Source organism: Callithrix jacchus, chromosome 7, assembly GCF_049354715.1.
Source record: "Callithrix jacchus isolate 240 chromosome 7, calJac240_pri, whole genome shotgun sequence".
Lineage (NCBI taxonomy): Eukaryota > Metazoa > Chordata > Mammalia > Primates > Cebidae > Callithrix > Callithrix jacchus.
The window spans coordinates 87,591,274-87,613,274 of NC_133508.1; the positions used below are offsets into that span (position 1 = coordinate 87,591,274).

At 40.6% G+C, this 22,001-nt stretch overlaps 1 protein-coding gene across 10 annotated transcripts in view; it reads right to left on the reverse strand.

Moving 5' to 3' along the window:
- Positions 1-22,001, reverse strand: part of FAF1 (Fas associated factor 1) — a 569,750-nt gene that overhangs the window by 327,966 nt on the left and 219,783 nt on the right. The window lies entirely within an intron of this gene.

Consider the following 22,001-nt stretch of genomic DNA (forward strand, 5'->3'; position numbering starts at 1 on the left):
ATTGTGTTAAAGAGAAAAACAACAAGAACTTCAGAAAAGAAAACAATGTTGATACGGTTTGAATTGTGGCCCTGCTCATCTCATGTCAAGTTGTAATTCCTAGTGTTAGAGGTGGGGCCTGATGGGAGGTGATTAGATCATAGGGGGCTGATTTCCCTCTTTGATGCTGTTCTTGTAGTAGGGTTCTTGTGAGATCTGGTTGTTTAAAAGTGTATGTCACCTTTCCTTTCTCTCTCTCTTTCTCCTGCTCTGGCCTGCTCTCACTTTGTCTTCTTCCATAAGTAAAAGCTCCCTGGGCCTCCTCAGAAGCAGATGCTGCCATGCTTCCTACACAGCCCATGGCACCATGAACCAATTAAACCCTTTTCCTTTATAAATTACCCAGTCTCAGGTATTTTTTATAGCAGTGTGAAACCAAACTAATAGAGAAAATTGGTACTGAGGAGTGGAACACTGCCATAAAGACACTTGAAAATGTGTGGAAGTAACTTTGGAAATGGGTAATGGGCAGGGGCTGGAAGAGTGTGGAGAGCTCAGAAAACAAGAAGATGAGGGAAAATTAGTAACTTCATAGAGATGTATTAAATTGTTGTGACCAAAATGCTGACAGTGATATGGACAATGAAGTCAGATGGAAATGAGGAACTTACTGGGAACTAGAGCTAAGGTCACTTCTGTTACGTGTTAGCAAAGAACCTGGTGGCATTGTGCCCCTGTGTAGAGATCTGTGGAACTTTGAGTTGAGAATGATGACTTAGGGTATCTAGAGGAAGAAATTTCTAAGGAACAAAGTATTCAAGATGTTGCCTGGCTGCTTCTAGTATCCTACATTCATATGTGTGAGCAAAGAAATGACCTGAAACGAATTATATTTAAAAGTAAAGCAGTAAAAGTTTGAAAACTTTGTAGTTATGTGATAGAAAAGAAAAGTCCATTTTTAGGGGAGAAATTCAAGCATCCTGCAGAAATTTGCATAAGTAAAAAGGAGCCAAGTGCTGATAGCTAAAACAATGGAGAAAAGGCCGGCCTCAAAGGCATTTTAGAGACTTTAACTGCAGCCCTTGCCATCACAGGCCCAAAGGTCTACATGTGGCAAGGCCCAGGGCCTCACCACCCTCACAACCTCAGGACACTGCTCCCTGCATCCTGGCTGCTCTATCTCCAGCCATGGCTCAAAGGAAGCTGGGTACAGTTTGGGCCGCTGCCATGTGGTGTTAAGCCTGCAGGTGCACAGAATCCAAGAGTTGAGGCATGGGTTTAGATTTCAGATGATCTATCGAAAAGCCTGGATGTCCAGGCAGAAGTCTGGTAAAGGGGCAGAGCCCTCATAGAGATCCTCTTTCTGAGAGAGTGCAGAGAAGAAATGTGGGGTTAGATCCTCACATACACAGTCTCCACTGGGGCACTGCTTGGTGGAGCTGTGAGAAAAGGGCCAGCATCATCCAGACCCTGGAATGACAGGTCCACTAATACCCTGAACCTGGACAAGCCACAGGCACTCAACACCAGCCCTTGAGAGCAGTCATGGAAGCTGAACCCTTCCAAACCACTGGGGTGTAGCTGCCCAAGGCCTTGGGAGCCCACACCTGGCATCATTGTGTCTTGGATATGAGACAAGGAGTCAAGCAGGATTATTTGGAACATTAAGATTTAATGACTGCCCTGATGGGTTTCAAACTTGCACAGCCCCGTTATTTTGGCCATTTTCTCCCTTTTACCCAATGCCTATACCCTTATTGTATCTTGGGAGTAAGTAACTTGCTTTTGATTATACAGGCTCATAGGTGAAAGGGACCAGCCTTATCCCAGATGAGACTTCGGACTTTTGAGTTAATGCCAGAATAAGTTAAGACTTTGGAGGACTGCTGAGAAGGGATGACTGTATTTTGCAATGTGAGAAGGACACGAGATTTGGGAGGGGCCATGGGTGAATTTACATGGATTTGCATCTCCACCCAAATCTCATGTTAAATTATAATCCTAAGTGTTGGTGATAGAGTCTGGTATGAGGTTACTGGATCATGTGAGGCAGATTTCCCCCTCTGGGGCTGTTCTCATGATACAGTTCTCATGAGATCTGGTTGTTTAAAAGTGCATGCCACCTCCCCACTCTCTCTCTTCCTCCTGCTCCAGCAATGTGAAGATGTCTGCTCCTGCTTTGCCTTCTACCATGAGTAAAAGCTCCTGAAGCCTCTCCAGAAGAAGATGTTTCCATGCTTTCTGTACAGCCTACAGAGCTGTGAACCAATTAAACCTTTTTTTCTTTATGAATTACCCAGTCTCAGGTATTTTTTTTCATAGTAGTGCCAGAACAGACTAATACAAATGTGTTGTATCAAATAGCCAGAGAAGGCTTTGTGAGAGAAATGAGACTTAAAACAAACTTGAAGTATAGCTGGTCTGTGAAGGACAGACAAACCAAAATAAGGAAGGAAACTCTATACAGTGAAGAAAAATGACTGAAAGGTAAAAAAGCAAAAATAGGCATGATGCTAATGAAAAACAGTGAGAAATCACAATTTTCCCAGTGCTCCACAAATTCTTTTTCAGCAATCAAATCTACCTATAAATTAATCAGCTGATTTCTGGTACTATACTATTTTAAAGATCACTGAATCAGAATGTACTAATCTTTCATGCATCTGCTTATGTTAGGCTGCTGCTAGTCTACAGTTTCAGATTAAAATGTAATTTAGTTCCATTTATATAAGCATATGAATGTCAAAAAGACTGATTATATTACATATTAAAAGAAGAAAAATAATTCCATGCTAAAGAAAAAGAAGGGTGAGGGGAAAACATGATACACAAGTTCTACGGGAACACAATTACCTAAGTAAGCAATGCTACAATGCAATTAATTATTCATGGCCTCAGTGATATTTTTTAACTTTCCTTAAAAAGATCCCTATCTGAGCACTTTAAATAGTGATTAACTATCATAAAAATAATTCTGTTTCAACATTATAGTTGTGGAAGCAAAAACTTTAATCAATCTTGGCCTTCAAAACTGTCACTGCTGACAAAGAATCATTCTCATTCTGTTTATAGAAACAGTAGAAAAATAAGCCACAGTTTTTATACCAAACACATATAAACATTGTCTTTTGGCTGGTGGCTGTGGTTGCTGTTTCTAGAACTACACCTGTGTGGAACTGGGCTTATGTATTTGCAAGTCTGGCCAGTGCTCAGAAACCAATCTCCAAGACCTGCACCACTGTCATACACTCTTGAAAACACTCTGAGCCTTCATGACTTACAAGAAGTTTCTTAATGGAAAAACAAGAAGGAATTTTAACTTAAAGTCCCAGTTACTCTTGCAGAAAGCCTGGGTAACACATAAGACAAACAGCGTTTTGATCCACAGGAAGAGAGAAACAGAAAACTAAGTTGGAATCATAACAGCAACCTGTGTTCCTCACATTTTAAAAATTATTCTCTATTGCAAGGTGGCTCATGCCCATAATCCTAGCACTTTGGGGGCCAAGGTAGAAGGACAGCTTGAGCTCAAAAGTTTGAGACCAACCTGAGCAACATAGTGAGACATCACCTCTACAAAAAATTTTTAATAATTAGCCAGGCATGGTGGTACATGCCTGTAATCCCAGCTATTTAGGACAGTGAGGTAGAAGGAATGCTTGAAATCAGGAGATGGTGGCTGCAGTGAGCCATAATCGTGCCACTGCACCCCATCCTGGATGACAAAGTGAGAACCTGTCTTCCTCCCTCAAAAAAAAAATATCTATTGGCCTCGATCTCATCTTCTGTGAAGTGGAAATGATAATTATAGAAACAACACTTCATTGGGTTGCTGTATTAAGTGATGTAATTCATGAAAAATGTTTTGCAGAGTGCTTAATACATACTGAGAAACTCAAAAAATGTTGATTATTTTGAGTCGTATTGTTATTACAATTAATGAGATAACATACACGTAAGTGTCTAGTATAGTACCTGGGCAGTACAGGTTCTCAAAACACAGTAGTTATTATTTATTGTTTTTATGATACCCAAAATAATTCAGGGGAACAAAGTACTGAAATGTAGCAAGTTTCAAAGCCTGAATTCATATTTGTGTCTGCCTGACTCCAAAAATCTTACCACAAGATGGCACTGCCACTACAGTATCCCACCCCCGGCCATGTTCCTTGAAAAGACATGCAGATGTCATCAAGAATAAATCACTGAATCCAATAGCATACTTTTATATTAAAAAAAAATTAACTTAAGTGCTTGCTTTGGGGGCATATATACTAAAACTGGAACAATACAGAGAAGATTAGCATGAAAAATAAGAATTTTAAAAAATTAAGTTAATTGGATTATGATTTATATACAATAAAATTCACTTGTGAGTTCTGACAAATATATACTGTTGTAACCACCATAGAATCAAGATAAAGAACATTTCCCGTAGCACAGTTTCCTCACATACTTTTGAATCAAAAGCCTGCACCCATCCCACTGATCCTCCTTCTCAACCTAAAGATTAGTTTTGTCTGGGTTCTTTTGTTTGGCATAATGTTTTTGGTATTTAACCTTTTTCTTTTTTTTTTTTTGTTTGAAACAGTATCTCTCTGTTGCCCAGGCTGGAGTGCAGTGGTGCAATCTCAGGCTACTGCAACCTCCACCTGCCTCAGCCTCCTGAGTAGCTGGGTCACAGGCACGTGTCACTACAACCCAGCTAATTTTTGTATTTTTAGTAGAGATGGGAGTAAATCATGCAGGCCAGGCTGGTCTCGAACTCCTGACCTCGAGTGATCTGCCTGCCTTGGCCTCCCAAAGTGCTGGGATTACAGGCATGAGCCACAGCATTCGGCCAGATTTAACAGTGTTTTAATATGTACAAATAAGTAGCTCTGTTTTGTTACTGAGTACTAGTCTATTATATGGTGTGATAGGCTGCTTCTGAAATGGCTTCTAATGATCCCTATCTCCTGGTATTAATGTCACTCATAATCCCCTCCCTTTAGTGTAGGCTGTACCTAGATATTTGCCTCTAAAAAATGAAATATGGCAAAGGTGATGGGATGTCACTTCTGAGTTAGGTTAGTAAGACTGAGATTTCCATATTACTCTGAAGCCCCCAGTTCAACAGCTCATATGAAAGAAATCCTGCCAGCAACCACCAGTGATCTCAAAGGTAGATCCTTCATTAGTTAAGCCTTGAGATGACATATTGATTTCAATCCACAATATACCATTTGTGCCCCTTTCTTGACCTATATGGACAGTGAGGTAAGAATTTTTTCTCTTTGGGACAGTCTCGCACTGTCACCTGGACTGGAGTGCAGTGGCACAATCTCAGCTCACTGCAACCTTTGCCTCCCAGGTTCAAGCAATTCTCTTGCCTCAGCCTCCTGAGTAGCTGGGATTACAGGTGCCCACCACCATGTCCAGCTAACTTTTTGTATTTTTAGTAGAGATGGGGTTTCACCATGTTGGCGAGGCTGGGCTTGAACTCCTGAACACATGATTCGCCTGCCTTGGACTCCCAAAGTGCTGGGATTACAGGTGTGAGCCACTGTGCCACCTAGTTGTTTTTTAAAGACAGTAAAATTTGGACAATTCATTGCACAGCAACAAATAATTAACATATATGAATATGGTACAATTGCTTATCCCTTCACCAGTGGATGAACATGTGGAATGTTTCTGTTTTTCCCTATTATAAATAAAGCTGCTATGAACTTTATTGTGTGAACTCTTTCTGTGACCATTAAATATTCCTCAAGTAAACAACTTCATAAAAACTACCAAAGTGTTTTCCAGAATGATTGTTCCCATTTGTGTCTCACCAATGTTTCAGTTATTCTGTATCACTGATGACAACTGAAATTTAAAGTCTTTTTAATTTCAGCCATTCTAACAGATATAAAGTGGTTTCTCATTGTGGTTTCAATTTGAATTCCCTAATGATTAATAGTAACTAATGTTGTTGGGTATATTTTCATGTGCTTATTGGCTATTTACATATCATCTATGAAATGCTGAATAGCAGGCCAGACATGGTGGCTCACTCCTGTAATCCCACCATTTTGGGAGGGAGGGAGGGAGGCAGATCACAAGGTCAGGAGTTCGAGATCAGCCTGGCCAACATAGTGAAACCCTGTCTCTACTAAAAATACAAAAATTAGCTGGGCGTGGTAGCAGGCACCTGTAGTCCTAGCTACTCAGAAGGCTGAAGCAGGAGAATCACTTGAACTGGGAAAGAGGAGGTTGCAGTGAGCCAAGATGGTGCCACTGCACTCTAGCCTGGGCCACAGAGTGAGACTCCATCTCAAAAAGCAAACAAACAAAAAGAAATGCTGAATAGTGTTGAGTGGCCCTAGCATTGCTCTTGATCTTAGGAAGGAAATACTTAATATTTAGTTTTTCATTATCAACTATATTAGCTGTAGGTTCTTCAGCAATGTTCTGTATCAAGTTGACAGTACTCCCTTCTATTCCTACTTTACTGCTAGATCTTTTTTAAAAAAAATACATAAAATGGGTGTTGAATATTGTCAAATGCTTTTTCTCATTTACTATACTAATATGGGGAAGTACACTTCGTGATGGATTATAAGCTGTTAAACAAGTCTACATGGCCTCCTTGGCTATGATGCATACTATAAACATATGTATATATTTTATTATATTCTACTAAATTCAGCTTGCAACTATTTTCTAAGGAGTTCTCCCTCCATAGTTATAAGAAATATTTTATATTTATATTATGGTAATGTTGGCCTCATAAATGAGGCAATGTTTCATCTTTCTATTTTTGTGAAGGGCTGGTAATAATTCTTCCTTAAATATTAGAAAGAATTCACCAGTAAAGCCATCTAGGGTTTCAGGTTTTCTTTGTGGGAAGGTTTTGTTTTTTACTGTGTTTTTTGAGACAGAATCTTACTCTGCTGGCCAGGCTACAGCACAGTGGCACAATCTCAGCTCACTGCAACCTCCACCTTGTAGGTTTAAGTGATTCTCCTGCCTCAGCCTCCTGAATAGCTGGGACTACAGGCGTGTGCCACCACGCCCAGCTAATTTTTGTATTTTTAGTAGAGATGGGGTTAACCCTGTTAGCCAGGCTGGTCTTGAACTCCTGACCTCAGGTGATCTGCCTACCAAGTAGGCCATGTGGGCTTGTTTAACAGCTTATAATCCATCACGGTACTTCCCCACATTAATATAGTAAACAAGAAAAAGCATGTAAATCTCAGCCTCTCAAAGTGCTGGCATTACATGTGTGAGACACCATGCCCAGCCATTTATGTGGGAAGGTTCTGATTGCCAATTTAATTTATATATTTAATGTACAGCTATTCAAATTTTTTCTTCTGTGAAAGTGGTAACTTGTACCTTTAAAATAATTTTTCTAACCTTTTAGAGTTTCATATACATTTACCAGCATAAGTTTGTTCTCATTATCACCTTATAGTCCATGTAATGTCTATAGGCACTTCGATCGTTCCCAATATGGGTAACTTGTGTTTTCTCTTTTGTTCTTGTTTTTCACTGGCAAAACAATAATCAGTTTTATTAATCTTTTTAAAAAACAGTTTTAAGCTTTGTTCATTTTCTCTTCATTTTCTACTTATCTACTTTCCACTTACTGTTTTCTGCTCTTACACATATTATGCTTCTGTACTTTGGGTTTGATCTGCTCGGTTTTTGTTTTGTTTTGTTTTTGAGATGGAGTCTCATTTTGTCACCAAGGCTGGAGTCCAGTGGTGTGATTCTCAGCTCAATGCAGCCTCCGCCTCCCAGGTTCAAGTGATTCTCCTGCCTCAGCCTCCGGAGTAGCTGGAACTACAGGTGCACACCACCATACCTGGCTAATTTTTGTATTTTCAGTAGAGAGGGGATTTCACCATGTTGGCCAGGCTGGTTTTGAACTCCTGAATTGAAGTGTTCCACCCACCTCAGCCTCCCAAAGTGCTGGGATTACAGGTGTGAACAACTGCACCCAGCCATCCTCCTCTTTAAAAGGTTTTAACAGCTTCATTAAAATGTTTGATGTAAAATAAACTGCACATATTTAAAATCTAAAATTTAGTAAGTTTTAACAATGGATCCAACAATGAAACCACCAACATAATCAATGTTATAAATTTATCCATCACCCTCAATGATTTCCTTGTGCCCCTTGGTAATTCCACCATGGTATCCCCGACTTCTTCCCTAGAGAACCACTGATTTGATTTCTGTGACTGTGCATTAGTTTGAATATTCTATAATTTTATATAAATGGAATTGCAGAATGTATTCTGACTTCTTTCACTCAAAATAAACTGTCTGAGATTCTTTCATATCATTGCAGGTAACAATACCATACTCCTTTTATTACTATGTATACCACTATATGCATATACAACAATTTGGTTTTTGTACATTTGGGGTTTTTTCCTGTTTGAGGCTATTATAAAGAAAGTTGCTATAAACAATAATGTACATATATTTGGTGGACATAGGCCTCCATTTCTCTCTAGAATACACTTAGAAGAGAAATGGCCAGTTTATTTTTAATTTTGTAGGAAACTACCAAACTGTTTCACAAAGCGGTTTCCATTGCAAGTCTTCAAGTTCAATGTCATATCTGTTGTTAATCTCATCTGGTAGCTTTTCATCTCAGACATCATAGTCTTCATCTCCAGTTGTTCAATTGGGTCATTTTCACATTTCCAAAGCCTTATTTCAAATCTTCCCTCTCCCTTTTCGAACACAGGTAATACAGTTATAATAACTGTTCTAACGTCATTATCTGCTCATTCTAACATCTATGCTAGATCTGGGTTGGTTATGATTTATCAGTTTCTCTCTTCATTATGAGCCAGGTTTTCCTATATCTTTGCATGCCTGGTAATTTTTTACTGGATGCCTGACACTGTTAATTTTATCTTGTTAATTGCTGGATATTTTTGTATTCCTACAAATATCACTGAGCTTAATTTTGGGATGGAGTTAAGTTACTTAGACACAGTTCAACCCTTTTGTGTTTTGCTTTTAAGATTTGTTAGTCAGCATCGCCTGAGCAGTACTCTCCACTTACTGAGGAAAGATCCTTCTGAGTAGTATAACCAAAGCCATATGAATTATGAGGTTTTCCAATCTAACTGGTAGAAACAGATACTATTCCCAATCTTGTTCCCACTAAACCTTTTGGGTGGTTTTTAGTTCCAATAGGAATGATAGCAAATCTGACTCCTGTTATTCCATACTGGCTGGAAATGAAAGTGAGGACTTTTCTTACTTCTTAGATGGAAGCTTTAGTCATTGCATTTGTAATTAAGCATCTGAACTGTAAGTTTCCCTCTCAATACCAACTTCTCAGTATCAAACAAATGCTGATATGCCATGTGTATTAGTCCATTTTCACACTACTGGTAAAGATATACCTGAGACTGGGCAATTTACAAAGAAAGAAGTTTAATAAACTTACAGTTCCACATGGCTGGGGAGGCCCTATAATCATGGTTGAAGGCAAAGAGGAGCAAGTCATATCTTACATGAATGGCAGCAAGCAAAGAGAGAGAGGTTGTGCAGGGAAACTCCTCCTTACAAAACCACCAGATCTCATGAGATTTATTCACTATTATGAGAAAAGCACAAGAAAGACCCACCCCCATGATTCAGTTACCTCCCGCCAGGTTCCTCCTACAACACGTGGGAATTCAAGATGAGATTCGGTTAGGAACACAGCCAAACCATATCATTCTGTCCCTGGCCCCTCCCAAATCTCATGTCCTCACATTTCCAAGCCAATTATGCCTTCCCAATAGTCACTTGAAGTCTTAACTCATTTTAGCATTAACTCAAAAGTCCACAGTCCAAAGCTTCACCTGAGACAAGGCAAGTCCTTTCTGCCTATGAGCCTGTAAAATTGAAAGCAAGTTAGTCACTACATAGATACAATGGGGGTACAGGCATTGGATAAACACACCCATTACAAATGTGACAAATTGGCCAAAATGAAGGGCTAAAGGCTCCATGAAAGTCCAAACTCCAGAAGGACAGTCAAATCTTTTTTTTTTTTTTTTTTTTTGAGACCAAGTCTTGCTCTGTTGCCAGGCGCCAGGCTGGAGTGCACTGGTGCAATCTCTGCTCACTGTAACCTCCACCTCCCAGGTTCAAGCAATTCTCCTGCCTCAGCCTCCCGAGTATCTGGGACTACATGCGCACACCACCACGCCTAGCTAATTTTTGTATTTTTAGTAGAGACGGGGGTTTCACCATGTTGGCCAGGATGGTCTTGATCTCTTGACCTCATGACCCACCACCTCGGCCTCCCAAAGTGCTGGGATTACAGGCATTAACCACTGCACTTGGCTGGCAGTCAAATCTTAAAGCTCCCAAATGATCTCCTTTGACTCCACGTCTCACATTTAGGTTATGCTGATGCAAGAGGTGGGCTCCCATAGCCTTGGGCAGCTCCGCCCCTGTGGCTTTGCAGGGTATTGCCCCCACCTGGCTGCTTTCAAGGGCTGGCACTGAGTGTCTGTGGCTTTTCCAGGTTCCTGGTGCAAGCTGCTGGTGGATATACCATTCTGGGGTCTGGAAAACAGTGGCTCTCTTCCCACATCTCCACTATGCGGTGTCTAAGTAGGGACTCTCTGTGGGGGCTCCAACACCACACTTCCCTCTGCACAGCCCTAGCAGAGGTTCTCCATGAGGGGCCCCCCGATCCCAACAGCAAACTTCTGTCTGGGCATCCAGGCACTTCTATACGTCTTTGAAATCTAGGCGGAGGTTCCCAAACCTTAATTCTTGACTTCTGTGCACTTGCTTGCAGGCTCAACACCACGTGGAAGCTGCCAAGGCTTGAAGTTTGTACCCTCTGAAGCCACGGCCTGAGCTCTACATTGACTCCTTTCAGCCACAGCTGTAGCAGCTAGGATGCAAGTCGCCAAGTCCTTAGGCTGCACACAGCAAGAGACCGTGGGTCCAGCCAATGAAACCACTTTTTCCTTCTAGGCCTCTGAGTCTGTGATAAGAGGGCCTGCCATGAAGACCTCTGACACATGCTAGAGATAATTTCCCCCATTGTCTTGGGGATTAACATTTGGCTCCTTGTTAGGCCGGGTGTGGTGGCTCATACCTGTAATCCCAGCACTTTGGGAGGCTGAGGCAGGTGATCACCTGAGGTCTGGAGTTCAAGACCAGCCTGACCAACATGAAGAAACCTGGTCTCTACTAAAAATACAAAAATTAGCTGGGCGTGGTGGTACATGCCTATAATCCCAGCTACTTGGAAGGCTGAGGCATGAGAATTACTTGGACATGGGAGGCAGAGGTTGCAGTGAGGCAAGATCGCACCACTGCACTCCAGCCTGGGCAACAAGAGTGAAACTCCATCTCAAAAAAAAAAAAAAAAAACCACACAGATTTGGCTCCTTGTTACTTATGCAACTTTTTGCAACTGGCTTAAATTCTCAAAAAAATGGGATCTTTTCCATCACATTGTTGCGCTGCAAATCTTCTGAACGTTTATGTTCTGCTTCCCTTATGAAACTGAATGCCTTTAACAGCATCCAAGTTACCTCTTGAATGCTTTGCTGCTAAGAAATTTCTTCTGCCAAATACCCTAAATCATCTCTCTCAAGTTCAAAGTTCTACAAATCTCTAAGGCAGGGGCAAAATGCCACCAGTCTCTTTGCTAAAACATAACAAGAGTCATCTTTGCTCCAGTTCCCAACAAGTTCTTCATCTCTATCTGAGACCACCTAAGCCTGAACTTTATTGTTCATATTTCTATCAGCATTTTGGGCAAAGCCATTCAACAAGTTTCTAGGAGGTTCCAAACTTTCCCAAATTTTTTTGTCTTCTTCTGAGCCCTCCAACTGTTCCAGTCTCTTCCTGTTCCAAATTTTAGGTATCTTTTCAACAGCACCCCACTCTTGGTACCAATTTACTATATTAGTTCACTTTCACACTGCTGATAAAGACATGCCTGAGACTGGGTAATTTATACAGAAAAAAGGGTTTAATGGACTTACAGTTCCACATGGTTGAGGATGCCTCACAATCACAAGGTAGAGCAAGTCACATCTTACATGAATAAAGGCAGGCAAAGAGATAGAGCTTGTGCAGGGAAACTCCTCCTTATAAAACCATGAGATCTCATGAGACATCACAAAAACAGCATGGGAAAGACCCGTCCCCATAACACAATTACCCCCCACCAGGTCCCTCCCACAATATGTGGGAATTCAAGATGAGATTTGGGAGGGGACACAACCAAACCATATCATCATGTTTCATCACAATTCAATTCAAAATATTTTTTACTTTCCCTGTGATTTGACCTATGCTTTATTTAGGAATATGTTCTTTAACTTCCAAGTATATAGGGATATTCCAAATTCCTGTGGTTTCTAACTTAATTCCACTGTTGACAGAGCACATGTCACATAATTTAAAAATTTTTTAATTTGTTTTGTGACTGAGTATATGTTCTACCTTAATAAATGATCAACTGCCCAAGTAAAGAACATGTCTTTTGCTGTTATAATGAGGAGTATTATACATGTTTTAAGCAAATCAAATTGGTTTCTATACTGTTCAGATTTTTTTGTCTGTTGTTGTGAACATTATTATGAGAGAGGAACGTTTTCATCTCCAGTTGTTAATTTGTCAATTTCTTATTTCAGTTCTGTCAGTTTGGATTTGTCCACTTCTCACTTCAGTTTTTGCTTTTAAATATTTCAAACTCTGTTATTAGATATGTACACCATTGGGCTACTTAAATCTTCTTGATGAATTGACACTTTCATCATTATAAAATGTCCCCATTTGTCCTTTGTAATATTCTTCATCCAGAGTCTAGGCTCTCCTCATGTTAACACAGATCCTTCAGGTTATGATTACAATTTTCATATATATTTTTCAGTTCTTTTCATTTTTTAAATTCAATTTCTATGCTTTACAAAGTAGGTTTCTTGTATATATCATACAAATGGGTTTCCCTCTCTTATTCAGTCTAACAATTTCTACCTTTTAATTAGAACATGAGATCATGTTCTATGTTATATGTATTATAATTACTTATGTAGTCTTATTTCTTTTCTATTGGTCTTATCTGTTTATTTCATTTATCATCTTTTCCTGTCTTCATTTGGATTTTTTGAGTATTTTTAAGTACTATTTCATCTCAACACTGGGCTTAATAACCATTATCTGTATTCACTGTTTCAGTGATTGCTATAACATGTACAACATATTTTTTTTTTTTAAGATGAAGTCTCACTCTGTTGCCCAGGCTGGAATGCAGTGGTATGAGTTCAGCTCACTGCAACTCTGCCTCCCACGATCAACTGATTCTTGTGCCTCAGCTTCTCAAGTAGCTGAAACTACAGGCATGTGCTACAACACCCAGATGATTTTTGTATTTTTAGTAGAGATGGGGTTTTGCTATGTTGGCCAGTTTGGTCTCTAACTCCTGACCTCAAGTGATCCCCTACCTTGGCCTCCCCAAATGCTGGGATTAGAGGAGTGAGCCATCATGCCTGCCCTAATTTTTGTATTTTTAGTAGAGACAGGGTTTCACCATGTTGGCCAGGATGGTGCATGCCACTGTGCCCAGCTACTCAGGTGACTGAGGCAGAAGAATCACTTGAACCTGGAGGTAGAGACTGCAGTGAGCCAATATCATGCTACTGCACTCCAACCTGGGTGACAGAGTGAGGCTCCATCTCAAAAAATAAATAAAATAAAATATAGAATGTATCTTTGTTTCTGACACTGGCTGCTTTTAAGACTTTCCTACCACTGAATTTTAACAATTTCATTATGATGTGCCTTGATGTTGTTTTCTTTGAGTTACTCCTGCTTGTGGTTATGAAACTTCTTAGATTTGTGAGTTTATAGTTCTTACCAATTTGGCTAGCATTGGATCTCTCTCTCTCTCTCTTTCTTTTCAGATGGAGCAATGTCCGTCTCCCAAGTTCAAGTGGGTCTCCTGCCTCAACCTCCTAAGTAGCTGGGATTACAGGCATGCCCCACCACACCCAACTAATTTTTGTATTTTTGGTAGAGATGGGGTTTCACTATGTTGGTCAGGCTGGTCTCAAACTCCTGACCTCATGATCCACCCGCCTCAGGCTCCCAAAGTGCTGGGATTACAGGTGTGAGCCACCGCACCTGGTCTAGGCTATTCTTTAATAAAAATTTCCCACTTTTGACTCTCTCCTCTATTTTAGGGGCTCTCATCAGACATATATTGTACCATTTTGTATTTGCCTAGAAGTCATTCAGACAACATCCTTCCCTCTCCAGACTCCAGCCCCCAGTATTTTTGCTGTGTATGCTTAAGTTTGCATTGCTTTTACTGCTATGTCTTCATATTCGTTGAACTTTTCTTCAGTAGTTAAACTGTTAAATCCATCAGAGTAAATTATGATATCACATAATGTAATATATCTACATTTTGTTAATATCGTAACAAAGTGAACCAATATTTTCCAAATGGCCAATGGATTTTAATATAACACAACACAAAAATTTCGCTGATGTGGTTTCAGATTTTACACTGCAATAAACCTTTAAGAAACCACCATTTGCCAAGTTTCAGTGTACTATCAGTTAAGAATATCCATAATTCTCTGGCTATTAAAATATTCCTCCCTTCACCAACTATATATCTGTTTGAGGTGGCATTTTCTTTATATACTTCAACAGAAGTAACATACTGCAATAGAATAAATAGAGAAGCAGATATGAACAGATATTGAAGAGTTTGCAATGTACATAAGACAATATCACTTCCTCATTATTTTTTGTTTTGAAAAAATATTTTTCATTAAAAGTCTTATTTATGTTTATGTAATGGGTTCATTACTTTTATTAAGAATATTTCGGGGGAGGACTCAAGATGGCGCTGCAAGAACAACCCAGGATTGGAGCTCTCCTTGAATCCGCGGAGAGGTGAGTCAGAGCTGCATTTCCAGACTGATCTTTGTTGCCCACAGAACGGGGAAATTCCCAAGTATAAAGGAGACACGGGACGCCTGGCAGTACCTCTGCCTGGCGAAGCCGGCAGCTGGGGTGGCGGCGGCCGGCCCTACCCAGCACTCCCCACAGGGAGCGCTTGTCCAGGTGCCCTGTTGAACCGGCAACCTGAGACTTGAGAGGGCTGGACTTGAGACTGAACGAGACTTGGACAGTGGACCAGCCCAGGGGATTGCAGGGACAGAGCAATTGGGCTAGCCCAGTGGGACGAACAAAACCGCGATTTCAAACAATCCCCGTGCAGTCGGTCCGAGATGCTCTGTGGGGGAGGGGCGTCCACCATTACCGAGGCAACCCGCCCCAACTGAGATACATGCCCACTGCTGACGCAGCCAGCCGTTGCCGAAGCAACCCGTCCCTACTGAGACACACGCCCACTGCTGACGCAGCCTGCCATTGCCAAGGCAACCCGTCCCTACAGAGATACACGCCCACTGCTGACGCAGCCTGCCGTTGCCAAGGCAATCTGCTAAAACAGATAGACTCCGCCTCAGGGCGTGGCGGAGACCACAGCAGAACATCAGAGCCTGCCCCAACAGGGCGAGCCTCACAACAGCAGGGCGGAGCCTCGGCAGGCAAACAGTGGCTAGTCTGCCTCCGAGCTGGGCAGGACACCTCAACGAACATCCAAAAATAAAGCCCGAACCCCCCAACACAGAGCATTTGAGAAAAAAAGGGGTTTTTTAATGAGCTCTGTTACAGCAGAATCAAACATAGCAGCCTAACAGCCCTGAATGAACAACAGAGCTCACAGCTCAGCAATTGAGCTCCTATAAAGTGCAGACTGTCTCCTCAAGCAGCTCCCTGACCCCTCTATATCCAAAAGACTGACATTTGGCAGGCATCATCCTGGGAAAAAGATAGCAGAAAAAGAAACTGGTAGCATCCCTCGCTGTGCCACAGCTGCTAGAGGTGCACCCCAGACAAGCAGGGCCTAAAGTGGACCTCAGCAGTTGTACAGCGAAGGGGCTAGACTGGTAGAAGGAAAACCAAGTAACAAAAATACTTCATCATCAACAATCTGGGTGTCCACTCAGAGACCCAATCGAAAAGTCAGCAACTACGCAGACGACAAGCGGATAAATCCACAAAGATGGGAAGAAACCAGCGAAAAAAGGAGGAAAACACGCGAAACCAGAACACCTCGCCTCCTAGAAAGGACCAAAACTCCTCACCAGCAAGGGAACAAAGCTGGACGGAGAATGACTGTGACGAAATGACGGAATTAGACTTCAGAAGGTGGTTAATGAGAAACTTTTGTGAGCTAAAAGAACATGTTTTAAATCAATGCAAAGAGACTAAGGAACTTGAAAAAAGATATGAGGAAATGATAACAAGAATGGATAACTTAGAGAGGAATATGAATGAATTAAAGGAGCTGAAAAACACAATACGAGAACTTCATGAAGCACGCACAAGTTTCAATAGCCGAATTGACCTAGCAGAAGAAAGAATATCTGAAGTCGAAGACCAACTCAATGAAATAAAACGAGAAACCAAGATTAGAGAAAAAGGCGCAAAAAGGAATGAACAAAGTCTCTAAGAAATGTGGGACTATGTGAAAAGACCTAACTTACGTTTGATAGGTGTACCAGAAAGGGACGAAGAGAATGAATCCAAGCTGGAAAATACTCTTCAGGACATCATCCAGGAAATTTTCCCCCACCTAGCAAGACAGGCCAACACTCAAATGCAGGAAATACAGAGAACACCACAAAGATATTCCACAAGAAGAGCAACCCCAAGGCACATAATCGTCAGATTCAACAAGGTTGAAATAAAGGAGAAAATACTAAAGGCAGCCAGAGAGAAAGGTCGGGTCACCCACAAAGGGAAGCCCATCAGACTCACAGCAGATCTCTCGGCAGAAACACTACAAGCCAGAAGAGAGTGGGGGCCAATATTCAACATTCTTAAAGACAAGAACTTTCAACCCAGAATTTCATATCCAGCCAAACTGAGCTTCAGAAGTGAAGGAAAAATAAAATCCTTTGTGAACAAGCAAGTACTCAGAGATTTTGTCACCACCAGGCCTGCTTTACAAGAGCTCCTAAAAGAGGCACTACACATAGAAAGGAACAACAGGTACCAGCCACTCCAAAATCACACTAAATGCTAAAGAGCATCAACATAATGAAGAATCTACAACAACTAACAGGCAAAACAGCCACTTAGCATCAAAATGGCAGTATCAAATTCACACATAACAATACTAACCCTAAATGTAAATGGACTAAATGCACCAATCAAAAGACAAAGACTGGCAAATTGGATAAAAATCCAAAACCCATCAGTGTGCTGTATCCAGGAAACCCATCTCGCATGCAAGGATACACAAAGGCTCAAAATAAAGGGATGGAGGAAGATTTACCAAGCAAACGGAGAGCAAAAAAAAGCAGGAGTTGCAATTCTCATCTTTGATAAAATAGACTTTAAAGCAACAAAGATCAAAAGTAACAAAGAAGGCCATTACATAATGGTAAAAGGATTGATACAACAAGAAGAGCTAAGGACCCTGAACATATATGGACCCAACGCAGGAGCACCCAGATACATAAGGCAAGTTCTTAATGACTTACAAAGAGACTTAGACTCCCACACAATAATAGTGGGAGACTTTAACACTCCACTGTCAATATCAGACAGATCAACCAGACAGAAAATCAACAAGGATATCCAGGGCTTGAACTCAGACCTGGAGCAAGCAAACCTGATAGACATTTACAGAACTCTCCATCCCAAATCCACAGAATACACATTCTTCTCAGCACCACATCACACCTAATCTAAAACTGACCACATAATTGGAAGTAAAGCACTGCTCAACAAATGCAAAACAACTGAAATCATAAAAAAACAGCCTCTCAGACCATAGTGCAATCAAGTTAGAACTCAGAATACAGAAACCAACCCAGAACCGCATAGCTTCAAGGAAACTGAACAACTGGCTCTTGAATGTGGACTGGGTAAACAATGAAATGAGGACAGAAATAAAGAAGTTCTTCGAAACCAATGAGAATGAAGACACAACATGCCAGAACCTCTGGGACACATTTAAAGCAGTCTCTAGAGGAAAGTATATAGCAATAAGTGCCCATATGAGGAGAATAGAGAGATCCAAAATAGACACCCTATCATCAAAATTGAAAGAGCTACAGGGGCAAGATCAAAAAAACTCAAAACCCAGCAGAAGACAAGAAATAACTAAGATCAGAGCTGAACTGAAGGAGATTGAGACACGAAAAACCCTTCAAAAAATCAATAAATCCAAGAACTGGTTTTTTGAAAAGATCAACAAAATAGACAGACCACTAGCCAGATTGATTAAAAAGAAAAGAGAGAACAACCAAATAGATGCAATAAAAAATGATAAAGGGGAAATCACCACAGACTCCACAGAAATTCAAACCATCATCAGAGAATATTACAAACAACTCTATGCACATAAACTAGTAAACCTGGAAGAAATGGATAAATTCCTGGACTCCTGTGTCCTCCCAAGCCTAAACCAGGAGGAAGCTGAAACTATGAACAGACCAATAACAAGGTCAGAAGTCGAGGCAGCAATTAAGAGCCTACCACACAAAAAAAGCCCAGGTCCAGACGGATTCACAGCCGAATTCTACCAGACACACAAAGAGGAGCTGGTACCATTCCTTCTAAAACTATTTCAAACAATCCAAAAGAGGGAAGCCTTCCCAAATCATTTTCTGAGACCAATATCATTCTGATACCAAAACCCGGCAGAGACCCAACAAGAAAAGAAAACTTCAGGCCAACATTCATGATGAACATAGATGCAAAAATCTTCAATAAAATATTGGCAAGCCGATTGCAACAGCAAATCAAAAAACTTATTCATCATGATCAAGTAGGATTCATCCCGGGGATGCAAGGCTGGTTCAACATACGCAAGTCTATCAACGTAATTCACCACATAAACAGAACCAAAAACAAAAACCACACGATCATCTCAATTGATGCAGAGAAGGCATTGGACAAAATTCAACAGCCATTTATGCTAAAAACCCTCAATAAACTCGGTATCGATGGAACGTATCTCAAAGTAATAAAAGCTATTTATGACAAACCAACAGCCAATATCATACTGAATGGGCAAAAACTGGAAGCATTCCCTTTGAAATCCGGCACTAGACAAGAATGCCCTCTTTCACCACTCCTATTCAATATAGTACTGGAAGTTCTAGCCACAGCAATCAGGCAAGAAAAAGAAATAAAGGGTATTCAAATAGGAAAGGTGGAAGCCACATTGTCTCTATTTGCAGACGACATGATAGTATACCTAGAAGACCCCATCACCTCAGCCCAAAAACTCCTGAAACTGATAAGCAACTTCAGCAAAGTCTCAGGATATAAAATCAATGTGCAAAAATCACAAGCATTCATCTACACCAATAACAGACTTAAGGAAAGCCAAATCAAGAACGAACTGCCATTCACAATTGCTACAAAAAGAATAAAATACCTAGGAATACAACTCACAAGGAACGTAAGGGACCTCTTCAAGGAGAACTACAAACCACTGCTCAACGAAATCAGAGAGGACACAAACAGATGGAGAAACATTCCATGTTCATGGTTAGGAAGAATTAATATTGTGAAAATGGCTATACTGCCCAAAGTAATTTACAGAATCAATGCTATCCCCATCAAGCTACCATTGACTTTCTTCACAGAACTGGAAAAAACCACCATTAACTTCATATGGAACCAAAAGAGAGCCCGCATAGCCAAGTCAATTCTAAGCAAAAAGAACACAGCGGGGGCCATCACGCTACCGGATTTCAAACTATACTACAAGGCTACAGTAATCAAAACAGCATGGTACTGGTACCAAAACAGAGATATAGACCAATGGAACAAAACAGAGACACCGGAGGCAACACAACATATCTACGACTATACAATCTTTGATAAACTTGACAAAAACAAGCAATGGGGAAAGGATTCCCTGTTTAACAAATGTTGTTGGGAAAACTGGCTAGCCATGTGCAGAAAGGAGAAACTGGACCCCTTCCTGACACCTTACACTAAAATTAACTCCAGATGGATTAAAGACTTAAACATAAGACCTGGCACCATAAAAACCCTAGAAGGAAATCTAGGCAAAACTATCCAGGACATAAGAGTAGGCAAGGACTTCATGAACAAAACACCAAAAGCATTGGCAACAAAAGCCAAAATAGACAAATGGGACCTAATCAAACTCCACAGCTTCTGCACAGCAAAAGAAACAGTCACTAGAGTGAATCGGCAACCAACAGAATGGGAAAAAATTTTTGCAGTTTACCCATCTGACAAAGGGCTGATATCCAGAATTTACAAAGAACTCAAACAGATTTACAGGAACAAAACAAACAAGCCCATTCAAAAGTGGGCAAAGGATATGAACAGACACTTTACGAAAGAAGACATACATGAGGTCAACAATCTTATGAAAAAATGCTCATCATCACTGGTCATCAGAGAGATGCAAATCAAAACCACATTGAGATACCATCTCACGCCAGTTAGAATGGCGATCATTAAAATATCTGGAGACAACAGATGCTGGAGAGGATGTGGAGAAAAAGGAACACTTTGACACTGTTGGTGGGAGTGTAAATTAGTTCAACCATTGTGGAAGACAGTGTGGCGATTCCTCAAGGCCTTAGAAATAGAAATTCCATTTGACCCAGCAATCCCATTACTGGGTATATATCCAAAAGACTATAAATCGTTCTACTATAAGGACACATGCACACGAATGTTCATTGCAGCACTGTTTACAATAGCAAAGACCTGGAACCAACCCAAATGCCCATCGATGATAGACTGGACTGGGAAAATGTGGCACATATACACCATGGAATATTATGCAGCAATCAGAAATGATGAGTTCGTGTCGTTTGTAGGGACATGGATGAATCTAGAGAACATCATTCTCAGCAAACTGACACAAGAACAGAAAATGAACCGCATATTCTCACTCATAGGCGGGTGATGAAAAATGAGAACACATGGACACAGGGAGGGGAGTACTAAACACTGGGGTCTATTGGGGGGAAAAGGGGAGGGCCAGTGGGAGAGGGAGGTGGGGAGGGATAGCCTGGGGAGAAATGCCAAATGTGGGTGAAGGGGAAAAGCAAAGCAAAGCACACTGACATGTGCGTACCTACGCAACTGTCTTGCATGCTCTGCTCATGTACCCCAAAACCTAAAATCCAATAAAAAATTAAAAAAAAAAAAAAGAAATATTTCTTTTGGGGTCTCAGTACTAAATATACCATGTGTGCAACAAAGTCTTTTTCCTCTAGTGGGAAGGAATTCAGTAGGATTCTAGTCCTACCTATGAGGTTGAGGAATTGTTCAGCATACTCAATCATGTACAGATTACTCTTCAGCCAAAGATTTGCAGAAAGCATCATTCAGATACTTGAAATGTTTCTTTATGTAGCAATCTTCCTCCTAGTATTGAACCCTATACATTCCAATCTTCTCAGTCTCAGGAATCTTGTAGTTCTTTAACTCTGCAAGACTATTGAGCTCTGCTTACATTCCTTTTCATGAACTGCAATACATAAATTTTCTCCATGCAGAAATCAGGGGCATCTACAGGGTTCACCTTGGTTGTTTCCCATTTCTCATTAATCATAGGCCTATGCTTCCTGATGCCTACAAACAGTTGTTTCATCTATTTTATCCAGCTTTCAGGTACTTACAACAGAAACAGAGGTACTGTATCAGTTATTCCCTCAAGGACAAAAGCAGAAATTCTGGTAATTTCTATGATTCATTACTGCCAAGAAAATTTTCAATGTTTTCTCAGATTTAAAGAGTTTCAGATAAACCAACCTGTCAGAGATATCATTTATAAGAGCTTATTCCCCCATATTTTTAACATATTAATTCAATTTTACATGAAAATGTGTATCTTTACATTGGAAACTAGGGTGGTGTATATTCATGCAGCTCTATGTTAGCACAAACCAAGTTATGTAATAATTTCATCT